Raw genomic sequence first — 18102 nt, forward strand, 5'->3', positions numbered from 1 at the left:
TGGGATACAGCCACATGCCCTGGAATGAAAATGCAGAACCTCTGAGCAGAAAGCTCCAGGCATGGGCTGTCTTGACAAGGACTCAAAATCTGGACTATCCTGCCAAGCCAAAGCAACATCTTAGCGATACATACTGTGGCCTTACCTGTTTATTTAGAAACCAGTGTTATTGCCAGGTTCATAGAACTACATGGTAGGGATAATAAATTACATGATTTTTGTGACCTTTTCACTATGCAGAGGAAAGCTTCTCTTCTTGCCAAGAGATCCATCAGATTGCAGAAGTATGTCCTAAAGAAAACAATGCACGTTCCATCCCTATTTAAAATGAAGCTAGAAATTATACTCTAAGGAATGTGGACTACTCCAGTGCACTGAGGAGTTTGGTAACAATTTTCCAGTCTCTGTTCTACACTCAAAACACTTCTGTTTCATTCCCCAAAGCCAACAGCTACTCTGCAGAAGGAGAAGGGAAAGCCAGTGCCTGACACTGCAGAGTTCCTGCTGGATTGTGTCCTGTGGAAGTTGCAGAAGAGCTCCCTACTATCACATCCATGCTGGGGGTGAATTTTCATAAAGCCCTTATATTTGTACAGGACTCCTAGGGAACAGGCATTCTCTAAAAGGGCCTAAAGTGTACTTGTAGAATATCACGATGGGTATCTTTTGTCCCTTAACCCTTCTCAAATTCTTTCCTGTCTCCAATGCCATTGTAGATGGGACTAATCCAAGAATCAGAGACCAAATTCCTAATAGTAGAGGATGGGTCCCTTCCACAGAAGAGGGAATTTTCCAGACTTTGATCACTCTTACCCAAGTTTAACTGAAATTCAAAAAGAGGTAAACCTAATAAATTCCAGGTGGTGTTTTCTATTTCCCCTTGCGGCTGCTGAGGCTCACAAGGCAACAGGACACCTACAACAGTTCAGGGACTTGGGAAAGTGCACTGAGGACAGTGACAGTTACTTTAGAAATACTTGAGGACTAAATTCAAATGAACCCAGTAACATCAAAGCTGTTTCTTCTTTAACACCTGACAGATTCTCACAGGTTTCTGTAAAGAATATACTCTTTTAGTGAACACCAGAACAGTAACGGATGCCCATACGTCAGTTAATTTCATCATTTAACCTTGAACATGCTGGGGACCTGTTACCTGCTCTGAGGCAAACTTCTCATGTTCACCTATTCAGAAATACGCAGTCCTATTTCACAGACAGAATTGGCTTGATCATGTGAAACAAGACTTGCTTTCAGTGGGGTCTGCCCAAGCGCGTGCTTACAAAAATCATCATGCCATGCTGTCTTACGAGCTTTCCATGTTTCCCTATGAATTACAAAAACAGGTACTCTCAGAGAAGCAACACATGGATTGCAAACCACACCAATATAACAGGACATAAAGGCCATGCAGGTTAATAGCCTGAAAATATAGAATGAGTCTTTTTTGTAAATGCCTACAGTTTGTTCATTTGATTAATTGAGCCCATTCGATTTCCATTTAAGACTATTAAGAAGTCTGTAGCTCTAGCTATTTTTGTCTGCGAGACTCAGCTTGGAGATTTCAGAAGCTTAACATTCTAGCTGCATGTCACTGCCACCATTGTCTCTTGTCACAATTCTAATTCTATGTTCTGATAATAAAATTTCATTAGTGTCTGCACATCCTTTGCCTTACCTTTGAAGTACTGTCTTGTGCTGAAACAATTAGCAGTACTTTACGTCATATCACTTGACTGTTTGACAGCCATTGTGAGTGAGCTAAACGGGGAGAAATTAAAATTTTTGACAATTTCCATTACATCTAAATTGCTGAGAAATTAAGGGATATTTACTTTTACAAGTATTAAAGGTTGTTTAAAATGTAAACTGACTTCATTTTATTAGTAGATTCCACAATGTGCTAATTCAAAATGACTACATGGCCTTATGTGAATAAATTACCAACTCATTTTCCAAAAGCGAAGGACATTTCCTCCGGGCTGCTTTTTGACTGTTTGTGTCAGCAGAAAAAGAAAACAAAAAAACTTATGAATATTTCACAACAGAAGATGTTCCTTGGTGCCTGTATTCCTTGTTTCATCTCAACAGAATAATGAGGTTATTCCTGTATGATATGTTTTTTTAACAACTTAACAAAAAGCATGCCATGAAGCACTGAGTTTATCATATGATGTTAATTTATCTTGGGAGGGGTCCTTCCTCGATCAATGTCTTGACCCCTGCTAAACTAGTTTAGGTTTTTCTATTCCCCTTCTCCTATGCACTCTGCACAAGAACCTCCCTGCTTTGAGAGGTATATACATATGTATATATGATGAATTTTGCAAAGTAGTAGCTTTGTTGTTTCCAAACGAACTGGCTGCCTTTCCCTCTGAATTCACCAGCCAGCCTTCCAGGCCTTGCTGGCTGGCCACCAAGCTAAGACCACCTATGCTGTGACTTCAGGTCATAAAACTGAGGATTTACCTGTTTGGTGTCACAGTTTCTTCCACGACTCAGTGTTCCCTCAAAACTAAGTGGCCATTATCATTGTAGTCTCTGAAGAGACTTCAAACACTTCAGCAAAAGAGACTGGAAGAAGCTTAGCACACCTGCATGGGCTTATGGGGTGACACCAGTCAGGTACCCATTTCAGACACAAACACATTGCCAAAGTCTGGTTTGCCATTTAACCACGCAGAGCTGCAGCTCAGTTCTGATGATTTAAAAACTGAGTTAGGACAGCTGTCTATAGTTATTTAGGTTTCAGGTTGGGAATGAGTGTTGGGAACAACAGTTACGACTTTCTTTTATCTCAGCTGAAGTATTACAGGGAGGTCACACTCTCCTGTACACTTTGGATTCCAGCCAAGAAAATCTGGTGATTTTCCTTTTGATTGCCCCAGACCCTCTTCCACACTGGAAAGAGCTATCTTTCCAGACTGATGAACCTCCATTCCATCATTTATTAGGGTTTTTTATCTTGAATTCTTTCCAAGACTTTTCTTAGTGTCTAATCACAGCTCTCTTCACAGACTTTTTTTTTTAAAGGTCTCTGCACAAGGCCCAAAGACAAACACTGCTCTTAAAAGTCCTAATGCTTTGCCTTGTAGGTACCTCTTTTATAGACTCCATTGTAGACAGCATTCACATGATCGCTCTAGGACGAAACCCCGAATGGCTCTCATAGTGTGCTGGCATGTTGAATGCAGCTTATTCCATGAAGTCTGGCACCTATAAAATGGGTATAATAGTTACCTACCACATAGGATGTTGTAAGGCTTAATTTATTACTGCTGTAAAGTGTTTTAGACCCTTAGAAGAAGGGTGTTACAAAAACATAAAGCGCTATTGCCATAAAACATTTGTCTGGCTGAAAGCTCTCTTATAACACTGGTCTGTTTGAAAAACAAAGAGAGATGCAGGGAATTAGAGTGTCTTACCAGGCATTTTCCAGTAAGAAAAAAGGTACTGCTTTAATTTATTTGGTGTCAGCATACATATTCTAAGACTCTTGGTGATGGAGAAGGAGAAAGAGTAGTGAGTATGTCTATTGCACTAAGCACATGTGAATAAAAGATTACTAGGACGTGGAAAAGCATACAAGCTATTTCTCGTCAGCTAAGCGCATTTACCAAGAGAAACAGATACGCAAATGCAGGAACTTTTAAAACTAAGTCCTTCAGATTAAAGCAAATCATTATGAATAATGCAAACTGTGTAAGAAATACCGAGTGAGGATGTGAAAATGGAGAAAGATTACAATATTTTTGATGACTTGTTTCTGGGCAAGTGTTTTGTGTTGTTGGGATTTTTGAAAAGCAAGAATCGCAGCAGTAAATGCAACCATGTTCAGTGGCTGCCACCAAAGCTCACTGTGCTTGAAATTCTTTTTTACATGCTTTGCTGAATCAGGACTCCAGCACATGAAATATAGTTTGATCTTGACAGTGGTTCAAGTCTTTTCCTTTAAGTCAAAGACCATTTTGGGTTTTTTTTTTGCTTTGATGCACCATCAAGCTCATGCACATTCTTTGTCAAAATATATCTATATAATAGGGTTATAATAAACAGTTCTTTTAACAGTTCATTTAGAATTCTAAAATGATGAGGTTTGCAAAATGTAAAGAAAAATCACATAGATTTTTTTAAGCAAACAAACTGTAACAACTCCTGAATTAATACTACAACTGAAAGAAAATTATATATGAGATAAGTTTATGTGACCAAAAGGCTTTAGGGCAGCACACAGCAATATGCTGAAGAGAGACTCATAACCACAAGCTACATTTAGGACTCAAATCATGTATGAGTGGTACATTTCAAATGTTCTTCTGCTCCTTAAAATAGATATGTACTTACCAGATGCTGACAAGTGGCCACTCCATAAATAGGTAAAAAAAGATTTCTTCTTGTTCGTATTTGATTTTCTCTTGCATTCTATGTCATGTCCAGCTTCTGCTCATATGCTCCTGAGTCAAAAATAGAGCTATTCCATGAGAAATGTTGATGCACAAGATTTTTGATCCGCCCAGAAGACAACACAGCATGTGACAGCATGTATTTCTTACAAGATTTTTATTGAGTTCACTAGAAATCCCCATATAGGTGCTCATAACTTGGGCTCTATATTTTGATTCCAAGAATCAGAGGTTATAAGTCTCAAAAGGACCTTTAAGACCCTGGGCTGCCCTCCAGCAAAATAAACACCACAATATTCCTCCAGCAAATTGGAAAGATTCAGAGGAGCAGCTCAACTTTCAGGAATATACTTATCAAACTTCCAAACATCTTCCAACAATATAGAAACAGAAATAAAACTGGCAGGTGCATCTGTTGCAATGTCCTGTAACATAAAAATCATAGGTCACTTAATCGAAGTGATTGGAAGTCAAGAAGATAATCTAAATATATACAGCCATTCTGTGAAGTCTGCTACATTACAGCTGGACTTCCAAAAAGTTTGCTATGAAACTAGCAATAAAATCTAAAACTAAATAGCACAAAATGAGCTTTACTTTAAATTCTGATGAAATTTAAGACTTGTATTGTATCCTAAAATACAACTATAGGAACAAATTACTGCAAGAACAGCTTAGGTGAATTCAATGTGCAATGACCAGCTTCACAGCAACTTGTCTGTGTCTGTGCTCTCCCTCACTGAAAGTGTGCTAACACTGCTGTATAGATAAATGTATAGATAAACATATTCTAAGTCCATACCTTACCTTGCTTCACAGTAATTTGTGTAACCATACTTGGAGAAGGGATTATTGCCACGATCACGTCAACAGACATTGATCTCAAGGCACTTACATAGAGGGTACTCGTTGCTAGTAAAAACATGGCTTGCTCTAGGTTGAACGTGGGATATCGTTACCCATGAAATGGCAGCACTGTGGCTCCCAGGGAAGCCACAGAATTTATGACCTCGTGGCACCACTCTGCAAATGCCTGCCCCAGTGATATAATATCTTTGACAATTGTTTCCAACCTATGCAAGGGCGGGCAATTCTACCTTCAGACCACAGCCTTTCCCCTTACAGAAAGTATTGTTAAGCAAATTTAGCCCAAACTTGGCTGGCGTGCTGCCTCCCCCTTATCACCAGTTTTAGTGTCGTTTCTGCATTTGTTTCATGTGGACTAACAAACTTAAGTACCCCACTCTAATTGACTTTAGCCTTGGAAATTTCGATCTTAACAGAACAGTTTCACTGATTGCGTAGTGGCAAATGGAAGATTGTCACTTGTTTTTAAAGTGCTTGCTTTTTACAGTGAAGAACATGAAGTGTACCAGCAACGCTAACCTTCCGGAAACACACAATATTTAAATTACACTGCTCAGAGCACAGTAATTGAGCCAAACAGACACAAGTTCATATCCACTGAGCTTTCAACATAGTAAATGCTGCCATCAGTCCCTCTGAAGTACCCTAAGGATGGTTCATATGTCCAGAACGTTGTGTATTTTTTTTCCAACTCTAGCAGTAGATTTAATAAACTAGTAATTTCCCCTTACAAATCTTACCTCAGCCATGTACTCTAGGCATATTCAGATTGTTGGCTAACTCAGATCTTTCTAACAGATCCAAAACCCCAAGTAAACAATAGAATACCTCTATATATTTTATTTGCTCCATTCTTGAGTGAGCAGACTGACAGGAGCATAGACATGATCATACATTTGTTAAACTGCCATGTTTATGAAGAGTCACTACAATATTAACGAGAATTTTAAGAAAAGATTAATCAATCACTCCAGAGTCCCCTATTTGTTTACAACCTGTACATAATAACAGGAACAATACTTTCCACAAAGACTGCCATGATGCCTTTATCCTTCAGAGGTCCAGACTCCTGTTAATCAGTCTTTACTATATTATTTGAAAACAAAAGTATAACAAAGGATGACCCGCTTGCTTACAGAATTCCTCAAGAAAACATACTTTCATTCCTGTTGTAATTTTCCAAACATCTGAATCTACTTTGCACTCACATAGGAATATTACAGACACCAGAACACTTAGTTGCCACACAGATGTCATTACCAGATGTCTCGGCCTGGGTGTTGCTGGATTCCAGGGTAAATGAACACTAATATTCCTAGAAAGGGAAGCACTGCCTTGCCTGTAAGGTAGAGCAAAGGCACATCCTTACTTGTTATACACCACTGCAATGACTCTGGCATCAGAGGTACCTACAAGGATGCTCTACACAAAGAAATAAAGTAAGGAAACTTCCACCTACTTGGTATCTTGCAGTGAAACATAACATACCTACGGGGATATTTTGAAAGGCACCAAGAAATGCAGCAGCTATGTTGTTCTCTCTCCTCTTTATTTTGTACGTCATGCACTGAGTTTCTGGAATCACTGTGCTTTGTGACTGTCGTGACATTTTAAGTTCTTGCAGGGTACAGTATAACCTCCATGGAGAGCCTGCACATGGTACACAAACCACTGTTGTGCCTCCCTCATCTTCAAAGCAAGACACATTCACCCCTTCTGAGAATATCAGAAAGTGCTGTGCTCTCCCTGCTGGGTTACACAGGCACAAAGCAGATTAGGCGGAGACACAAGCAAACACATATACTCATCAAAGAAATCCAAACATCCCCTTAAAAATTAAGGTCTAAACTATCTTTTGAGAGAAAGTGTATTATATTTATGAATAAAATAAATATCATTGTTATCTGTTAAGAATCTGTGGCTAAGCATTTTTTGTTTTATTGACTTTTAAAATCTTGCTTCACTGACGAATACAATTCTATATGCAGGAAATGGGCAGGTCCTCAACGTTGTCTATTAGCTATCTTATCAGCTTATCAAAATGACATACTGAGGTTTAATAACAGATTTTTTTTATAAAAGTTTTATAAGCCCAAGTGTAAAACACATGCTATGTCACAAATACAAAGGGTTTCACAGTGCGAAACCCTTTCACAGCTGAAGCCAGTTTTGCTGGCTTTTTGCAGAGTAGGCATCTCAGAAGAAGCTCTGTCCATCTCAGATAATGCCAGAACTTTAATTCAACTCACTTTAGTAACAAATTAAATTTAATTGACTATCTTGAGCCCCCCCACTCTCACAAACTAAATAACAACTTTTCACTCTGCTTCTACCTGTACATATCATATCCTACAAGCACAAATAACAACACATACATTCATGGACTCTCAATTTCACATTTCTAATGGATGAGCCTAAAGAATCCTCATAAGCAAAGTGTTTGGAATCTCATTCCAGATCCAAATGTTGCTATTTTGAGTCCCCCTCTAATGCCAAATGCAATGTAAAGTGTCACACTGCAGGCTGGCAAACTCTTCTAAAATAAGATACTTTGGGAGATGATAGTGATCATTCTAACTGTAGGTTTGTTCTAGGGGAAGAAAAGCTGATGGTCTAGAGCCTGATTCAGCAACAGCCATGTTGACTGAAACAGAACTCTGATTGAAAACAGGCATGAGCTGATGTACCTTGCAGAATTTGCCCTAAAAGTTATAAATGATATATAAAAAAAGAAAGCCCTTTAGATGTAAAAGTCTTTTTCTGCTCCAAAAGCACCCTGATCTCAAATGAATTCTGCTGTGTAAATAAGCCTTACTCCTGACCACTGTGCTCATCTCACTTGTAAAAGCAGCAGTTTAATTTAAGACAAAGTCTCTTAATACATCATTTAACACCCTATCCTTTTTAAAAGTATTGGTCAATTAAAAAGTCTCATATTTATTTTCTTTCTTATTCTAGGCAGACTTGTTCATGGTGTTCTCATTTTGAAAGAGAAAAAAAACCCAAACCAATAAAAGTCACCCTCCTCAGATTAGAATAAAACCATCTCAGGAACCCTAATTATACCTTTGCCTTTGTAACTTTTTCTCATTCAGATTCACTGAGAGCGCTTGAAATCAAATGCTGGTAAAAGCAAAAGATAAGAGTTATTATTATCAAGGACTTAGATTGCGTGTAAATTTACTTAGTGCTTTACAAGCAGAGATAAGATAAACTTACTACCCCCAAGAGCTGAGAATCAACAGAAGATATGACAAACATAAAGACCGCAAAGACTTGGGTGTAAAAGGGAGGACACGCGAGGGTAAAAAGGGTGATAGGAGAGAGGGCGATGTGAAGCGCCTCGCTGCTCTGGCAGGAGGGCGCAGCGCTGCTCCCCTCTCCGGCGGCAGGGGGCGCTGCTGCAGTGCGGCCCGGCCGATCGCTGCCGCCTGTAGGAACCTCAGTCTCGGATTCAGAACCGCAGCACACACGGCCTGATTTCCAAAGGGCTTATTTCATCAATCCTGTTGGCCTCAGCAAGCTTTACCAACACTCCAGAGTGCTTTTTTTTTTGTGTGTGTGACTAAAACAGATTCAGAAAGACACAGGCCATAGACTTGTCCCAAATCTGGATTGGATCTTTACTGGCAAAGCTCCACCGGCTTGTGATACAGCCAGCCTACACCATTGGAGGAACGCACCTGAACAGCTCCTAAAAAAACCTTCAGTGCACCTCATTTAGGACACATACTGCAGATCAAAGCTAGCTGTTTATATTATAAGGGTCGATTCCAGGTGCAGACCATTCCCACTGTTCTGAAAAGCACATTCGTGACCTGGTGTGCAACACACCAGTTCTCACACACTCAGGACAGATACTGTATTTATTCAGGCCCGGGCGCTTGGTGGACTTTCCACAAACCAAGCACACCAGAAATCACCACTGCAATATCTTTTATACACATGCGTTACAGGATCACACACTCCCAGTTACAATGATTGGTTAGCAATTAGCATATAATTATCATATCTGCTTAGCCATTTCCCACACTACTGTAACTGTGCAGAGGAAGGGTCCTCACCTGGGCGAGGGTCCTCCTGACCTATGGGTGCGTAATTTTAGGATTACAATGAAGACAGTTTAGTTAGAGACATCTAAATTACTGCGCTTTTTTTTCCCAAGTTGGCCATATACATGAGAAATCTTAATTAAGTCTTTATGTCTTTGTTTCGGACCCTGATGTTCCAGGAAATGTTTAAAGTCAGTTCATATGTTCTCTTCCTAATCTGCATCTTTTGGCTTTAACTTAGCAGTTGTTTATTGTTTTCGAAATTAGCTCAGCCTACAAAAGCCATGGTTAACTTTTAACTCAGCAATAAGCACTAGATAATTCATATCACCGTTACCCTATTAAAGTTAGCAGCATGTAGAAATGATGTTCAAAGTAGAATGCGAGAAAAAGTCCTGAGGACAAATCTTGTTATCCAAAAGCCTGAGATTATTTTCAAATCCAAAGGTCCAATTCTGCTGGACTGAATGGGAAACTAAGCCCTTTTTCAGAAGAAGGAACAGGCACAGAAAGATGGTGTTGGGTTTAGCATCCAAAAATCACCTGCAAAGATGATAGATCCAAGTTCTAGACTCCAGCAGGCAGGCACAGTTCAGTGAGGAGAAGTACTGGTTGCCACCGCAGAGCCCAGATGTTCAGTTCAGCTCTGTGGCCCTTCCTTAGTGTGACAGTTTACGTAAGCCATGCCACAGGGTAGACCATGAGAGCCCGAGGGATCAGTCTGTGGCAGGTAACATCCCTGTATCATTGTTCAGGGTTTGAGACCCAGTTTTCATGCTCTATTTCTACCACTTCTGAGTCAGTGGCAGGCTGTTCTGCAGCATGACGCAGTCTCTGCCAGCGCTTTGCTTCTTCCAGAGTCAGGCACCATGGGAGGGTTTTAACAATCCTGGTCATCATTTTTCTGGCATGGGCTCATACTTCCAGCACTGGAGTGGAAGCATCGCTTTGTCCCCATCCCTCCTCTGACACAGCAGCCATAAAGTTGCTCTACATAGGAGCCAGTCTTCTCTTTGCCTCATTTTCTATCTTTAACTTCTTAGCATTAATTCCATATGTGCTGAGGATGTGTCTAGATGAACATTTACACTGTTCATGCCGAACACTGTCACCGTTTCCCGTTAGCTAAAACAGGTTCATCCCATCCACAGCAGCACGGTACTCAGGACAAGCTGCAAAACTTGCCCAAGGAGCAGAATAAACAGTGGCAGTTATTTAACTTAGTCATTGCTAAGTAACAATTCACTCATTGTTAGATTGTTAACAGCTATCTCAGGGCATCTCTGCAAGCAGCAGTTGCTGCAGAGTCAGCATACCTTGAGATATATACACGAGGTCTCCGGAGACTTTATAACTTGGTTGCTAGCCAGTGCTGCTGCATCTTCACTGCTACCTCTGTCAGTTAAATTAAGACAGGCCAACATGCTACAATCACACCTTCATTTTGCCCGGTAGACCTATGGAGATAAAGACACTCCCAAATCAAGAGAGTCCCTAATCACAGTGAGAGACAGATGCATAAAAGACAGGCCAAACTGTAATTTTTCTAGTGAACATAATAATTCCACTCTTTGAAGAGCAGCACGCAGAACCAAAAGATACTAAACCAAGCGTGGGGCTGGCCATGCCTCAGACACTGCTGAGGTGGATAAAGCTGCTTTCTAACAAGAGCTCAGCACCTCTCATGCCCAGGTTCCCTGCCAGTCAGCCACAGCAGGACAGCAAGGGGGTGTGGGGAACGGGAACAGTACGGGGACATAGTACCAAGTTAAGGACTCCTCCTGACCTTTTTTTCACCGAGTGACGCTACCTTTCCTCACCTTTCCATCACCTGTGTGACACCCCTAAGCATAGGACCATGCACAGCTCCCTGATGACCACAGTGTTTGAGCTCAGAGAGACAGCAGTTTTCCACTCACATAGAAAGAAATGGCCAGATGGAAACATGAGGGACAGTCAAAGGAAAAAAACAACAGTGGGAGTCACCTTCAGAGGGAAAACAGACAGAAGAAAGCACTGCTCTTTATCCAGCAATTTTTGCACTCCAGGTGAAATGCCTGGCTACAGTAGAGGCATTCCACAGGGAGGGGAGGAAGAAGCTGCTGTCTGAAGGATGGCAAGTGCTACAGACAGAGCTTCAGATCTGCACACACACTCCTTTGGCGAGGCCCTGCCTCACAAGTTTAGCAACTGTGCCCCCTCCAACACACTGCCTGTCTTCTCACTGACTTGTACTGCACTAGGACTGCAAGGAGCCTTTGAAATCAGAGGGTCTGACTCTTCCCCAAGGCCATTTTTACACCAGGCCAATTTCACTTTCTTCAGCAGGCTTAGTCCCGATTTGCACTTTACTTGAGAGCAGAATCAGGTCCACAAATCTTTTGAGATGCAATGATGCTGAATTAGTGTCAACGTTTTTTCAAGAAGCATCATTCCAGATAGATGCCTACCCCTCACAGAGGAAGGGCACACTCTTAAATACGGTAATTAACAGGCAGCACTACAACAAATGCCATAAATATTAACAATATCAAATCTTTAGCAGACTTTTTGCATCTGCTCGCAAAGGGTTTGTTTTTCATGCAAGACGAAGCAGTGACTGTGTGTAAATTACTCTCATGTCAAGTGCTAAAATGCAATAACGTACCACTCCAGAACATGTATAGAAATGCCATGTATTTTGTACTAAAAGCAGTAACCTAATAATCTGAGTAAAGCTGAATAGGCTGTTATGCACCCTCCACACAGCCCAGGTGCTCTTACGTGTTGTGATTTGGAATTGGTAATTCACATTTCTCACAGAAAGCCAAGATCAAGTGGCACAGAGAAACTACCTCACCCACATCAGATGAATGCCTGCAAAGAAGCCAAACTACACCACCTAGAATAATGTCCCACACTTAGTCCTTGGGGCAGTCAAGGCTGCAATATCCAAACAACAGAACTGGTGGTCCACTCTCTCCGTCCAGTTGGATATGGCTCTCTCTAGCTGTGCTGGACTGCAAGGACCCTCATCTGTGGACAAAATAATGTAGCATTCCTGCCTCAGGATGTTCCTAACTCCCTTGTGCGCTGCTCCAATACAGAAATCCAAGAAGAGACTTTTTGCAAAGGGGATTTCTTCCTTCTCATTGTGTGTGTTTTGAAACAGCAGAGAAAATTGTCACAGTCAAAACCTGGTCTCTTGTGAAGAAGTCTGGATTTGCCAGTGTAACACACTTTGCCTTGTTCCTCTAACTCTGTCCTCTGGAGTTGCCAGCACAGGGCAGAGATTGCTGCCACTTATCTACTGGTGAAAAAGGGTGAGCTGTAGTTTGAGAACTGGCACAGCCAGCATTTGACATTTCCTCACTGCGGTTGACCTCACAGGGGGAAGTTGACTTTGGCTAGAGCACTGTGTGTTCTGGCTAACCCAGCTGGCAGGCAAATCCCCAGGGACTCCTGGCAGTGCAAACCAGAGCAGCCGGAGGCTGCACTGCTGTATTCAGGAAAGCCTGGGGCAGAGACACCCAGTCCAGCACAGTGCCCAGCCTTCATTGCCCCCATAAAAGCCTGAGCCAGCTTACAGTGAGGTCGGTGCCAAGGCTCCTGTATGAAAGGGAATCCAGCTTGTTCAGAACAGCGTCTTCTGTGTCACTGCCAAACCCCACAGGATCTCAGGTCCAGTGTTAGTCATGCTGCTGGTGGTAGTACACATTTATGGGGTCTGTTGTTGAGGCTCTGCCATTTACTGCTTTGTGCATTCAAGAAAGTCAAGTTGGCTTAATCTTACTGTGTTAATAGATCTAAATATGGACATAAAGAACTTGAGCATACATAAGCACAATGAATATGAGTCTCATTCATTCCTGCATAGTACACGGTAAATTGCCAGTGCAGCCCTTTCAGCTCACTAACATCTTTAGACTTTGCCTCACAAAGATTACGTTCCCCACTCAGCAATTCAACCTCCTTCTAAAACTTTTAAAACAGAGGAAAGGTCAAGACCCCTAGAGATGATGCCAAAGATTGAACAGTTGGACCTGAAAGCAGATGAACAGCCACAGGCAGTAAAGCAAACAAACCCTGCCAACAGTGGTGCTCTCGAGCAAAGGAAGTACAGTTTCTGTTCTGGCATCCACATTACCCGAACACTTACATACACTACGCAGATCTCTGCAAGGCAACAGCAAATATCTGCTTGGAAGGGGTCTTTGCTACTTGGAACTTTTTCATGCTTTCTCGATGCTGTGGCTGTTCTTATGCTCCCCTCACCTTTCTGGTCATTATGCAAAAATAAATTCATTGGAGCCCAGGCTCCCACACTTTCTGTACCTCAGAAAGCTGCAACAGCTAAGGGCTGGAATATACTGGGTGATACTTTGGTTTCTTCCTAACAAGGACTTCCATTTCCCTCTGAACCACACTAACCACACATCAGGAAAATAGCATTTGCAAGGCTGAAATCTTGGCATCGAGCATTATTTAAATTTGTAGGGCTATTTAATGTTCACCACACACTTGATCCTAACAGTGCGAGTGATTTTCTATCAGAGCATTTTTTTTCCACTTCAACAAGGAAAACTGCCCCTCCAAATATAAGCACTGCTTGTTATTTTGAGGCAGTGAGGCAAAACATACAGCACATAGACCACATTTAGTTTGCTTAGCAGATGTCTACAGATCACTTGATGTTAATTTCAACATAAAAGCTATTATATTTCTGGACTTGCCCTATTAGTTGTTAAATAATTACTTATGCTTGGCAGATAAAGTCTAGGAACCTTGAATAAAGCCCATCAAGCCCACTAAACTAATCATATTTGACACAACAGTTTTCACTCATAGGAGACCCTAGATGTAATGTTGGTTGCCTACATGATTTTGTTTCACAGCCTAAAAGGTAATCCCATATTTATATTTAAACATAAACTGCAGATAATATGTGTTCCAACATTACTTCACAGGCAAGGAATTAGATTGTCTGGTTCACTGACATTTACAACTGTGTACTATAGCTAGTTCCAGTTCATAACTCAGTTTATCTAAATAATCCCTTATAAACTTCACAATTCTGGGAGTAGTTAATATGTTTTTCCATAGATGTTTTGGCTTTGCCTATCAGGTTTGCTATACCTGAGACCAGTTAGGAACTGGTGTGCTGCAGCCTTGATAGCTACAAAACAAAACAATAACTGGAAATTTAGACTTTCCTTAATTGATATATTTAAGCAGCTAACCCTTCTTACACGAGTGCTATTTATACACACTCAAAACTGCAATTGTTGTGCCTTCTGGTTGAACGGTTTGTAAACTCCAAATAGCCAATCTACAACAAAATTCAAAAAAGGTATTTAGTGCAAGGTCCTGCATGAAAATCTTTCAACCAAGTCTTTGGACGTTCTTATGTTGTTGTCTGAAAAAATTTAGTTGATGTGTTGTCCTTTGTGAGCATATTTTAGTGTAATTACACTTTTGTATCCTTAACAGACAAGTTAGAATTTAAAGATCTGGAAAAATAAGGAATTTGAATGTGTTTCACTGAGGAGAACTCATTCAATATGCCTGTTTCTATTTCATCTGTCTGGTTGAAGGAGCACAGCTTCTCTGTTATCGCAGTAATGTATGTTATGTCTGCATTTAAGGTTGTGTGCAGTTTAGTATTTGTTTGTGTGATAAACTGAAATAAAAATTAGTGATTCAAAAAAGGGCAAAAGGAATTAATGTTGCTTACAGCATACTGCCCTTCCTGTCCTGAAAGCTGCAGCACTGTTTTGCACTGTTGACAATTAAACCAAACTCACTAAAGTTACTAAAATGCTTTCAGCAGATTTCAGTGGACATTGGACAGACCCCTTTTCCAGCTGGTGTGTCTCTATTCTAAGGTAGCTTAATTTCAGCAGGTAATTTTGCTATATATTATCAATAAAAAAATGTCTAAGCATAGAGGCAGTTTCCACCTTTAATTTCCAAGCCAGCCGTGTTCTGCTTCTCACAGAAAGCCCAGCTGCCTACTGAGGGCTGAGTGTTCATGTTTCTTCCCACTTACACCTCAAACCAGAGAGGTGTGAGCCTGCAGCACCTCTGCTGTAGCTTGCTTTGGAACTGCAAGCGATTTTGTCAGGCCCTGGTATCTGTCAAAACGAGGACCTGAATCCAAGCAGGGAAATCACAGTCAGGTCTGAAGGTTGAGAGATAGGAGGAACCTGGAGGCAGCAACTGGAACACGTTATCACACAGCCACAGCTGTACCAGCCTTTCAGAAATCTCTACAGGAGTAACAAAGGAATCCACGAGTGTTTTAGGAAGTAAACCATTACCAGGGCTTCTTGTGCCATTTCTGCCCCGGCACAACAGACACAAAATGGTCAGTCTTAACCAGAAGCTTGCCATTTAATGACACCCTAAGAAAAAGCTAGGAAAGAAAGCTGAATTTCCATGTCCCCCTGGATACCTGCATCCCAGCTTACTCTGCAGCTACAGCCTTTATGTATCTCTCAGCCCTGTGACGAGCCCTGTCTACACTTGACCTTTGCACATGGAGATTTTAACCCTGGCTTAAAAATGATCAAGAGATGAGAGCTGTGGATGTTGTTTCACTTCTGCTCCCAGGAAGCAGAAGTTGTGGCCAAAAGCAGGGTTTACTGTAGGGTTGGTTTTACAATCATTATTAATGGCAAGCCAGTTTCTCTCTGTTGGTGTCTGCTGCATGTGATAACGCAATGTTTCCTTGAACATCATGTCATAAACTAGCAAAGGTGAGCAACTGCTGAGGTGGAAAAAGTGAGGAGAAGAGACAGTAAATAAAATCATGCACATCAATTATTATTTATTAAATGCACATGCTTTTTGACATATGAACTTCATGTTATTATTTCCTTTGCTTTTTGATAAAATACTGATAAAATACAAAGAAACTGGCCTATAAACAGGTTTTCAGGAGGTTTAGTAGTGCTGATATTATGAACTTTATTTTGTAAAGAGTGTGTATTTAACTTGCCAGGACCTCAGTCTGGCTAGCCCTATAATTCCAAAACATCTACTCTTCCCTGCAATGTGATGTGGAGTCTAAGGAGAGGCCATCCTCAGGCAATCACAAGCTGAATGCAAGAATTACAAAGAAATGTCCATTATATGCAAAGTAGGTAGACAGGCAAAAACTCCTGCAGACAATTATACTCGATAGTTTCTGTCAGATGATAAAAAGTCTGACTTTATATATTTCTTTCTGAGGCAGTTTGTGGGCATCCTAGAAGATGGTTTGTTTTTTTTTTTAAATCCAGTGTAAATCAGGGTTGCCTGTAGCTCCAAGTGCTGTTACAAGGTTTAACAACAAACTGGATTACCCGGACATCGGTATCTTTCAAATTCCACTGCCATCAATAGCAATTCTTGGCAGGCTGGCACAGCTGAGCAGTGCTATCAATGCTACAGTTAGGCGAAGTATTGAATTGTTAATTCGCAGAGAAATTAGAGGGAAAAAGATTAAACCTTACAATCGGGATTTGTAGGCAGACTTGTAAGAGTGGCAAACACCCCTGTACAGATACCAGGGGATACAGATTGGCAGTATTTTAATCTCCAATTAATTAACACTCTCTACATCTACTACCTCTAGCACAAATAAAGTTGCTTAGTGACTTCAATAATTTTGCTTCCACTCCCCACCATGGTTCTGTCTGAGAGAAGCCTTATATCTATGATGAAGACAATTCAGCGCTGGCCTAATGAATAACTCAACTTGCTTTGGGAACATTTTCCTTACAAACTGGGATCTAACTACATATGTGCCTCTGGTTGCCTGCAGTCTTTCTCTGACTCTGCAAATCTCTGCCCTATTTAATTAGGGTATTTCCTCATTTAATGGGTAGGGCAGTGCAGCCTTTAGTAATCAGTAACTTCAGCACTGATTGCAGGACTAACACCCACATTCCCACTATTTAACCACAAAGCAAAAAAAAAAAATTAGCAACAACTTCATTCTTCACCAGAAAAGCAAAACCTTTACTTAACCAATTTTCTTGCCTGTTTTTCTTATATTTAACAAAAGACTCCAGTTACAGGTTAGAGGCTTATCTTACTTTCATACCTCCATGGTTCTAAGGTTACACGAGGACTAGTGTATATGCAGATCAGTATTCATATAGATTTTTTTTTTTTCTCCTGCTTATGACCAAACAAGGGATAACTGTTACCAACTTCCTCTCTGCTACTTCTCCATTTCAGTAACAATGCACTGGCCCTGGTAAGTATTCAGCCACAGCATGTCTGCTTTGAAAAACCAAGCTGCTCTCCCATATCCTCTGTAAATGATTTGAGGAGGTTTACACCTCAGTCCAAACATCTGTGGCTACAACTCCACCCCCACATGCTCACGTTCAGTGTTTACAAATGCAAGAACTTGGGTTTAAGCACAACAGGGCCCTGCAGTGTATCCAAGTCTCTAGACTTTTATGCCCTACATACACTGTGGAATTTCCACTGTGCATACAAAATTATTCATGACAGAAACATTGAAAGACCACCCTCCCCCTCCCTCTGTGTGAATACCAATGAGAAAAATAGCGAGAGGTTTTCTTTTCCTTCCCGATCATAGTGAGGAAAGGAAATTTAAAAACAACATGTGTGGGGGAGGGGAAGGGAGAGTTGCTGCGAAATGCTGAAGACCAGGGGTGCGAGTACATACTTGTATTAACATCTTCCATCCCTGGAGCTGCAGTAATTTGCATGACATTATCTACCTGGGATGTTGCTATGGTTATCACCATACATAAGTAATTACCAGGGCAAATTGCACATAC

The sequence above is a fragment of the Nyctibius grandis genome, chromosome 4 (assembly GCF_013368605.1).
Source record: "Nyctibius grandis isolate bNycGra1 chromosome 4, bNycGra1.pri, whole genome shotgun sequence".
In the NCBI taxonomy this organism is placed as follows: Eukaryota; Metazoa; Chordata; class Aves; order Nyctibiiformes; family Nyctibiidae; genus Nyctibius; species Nyctibius grandis.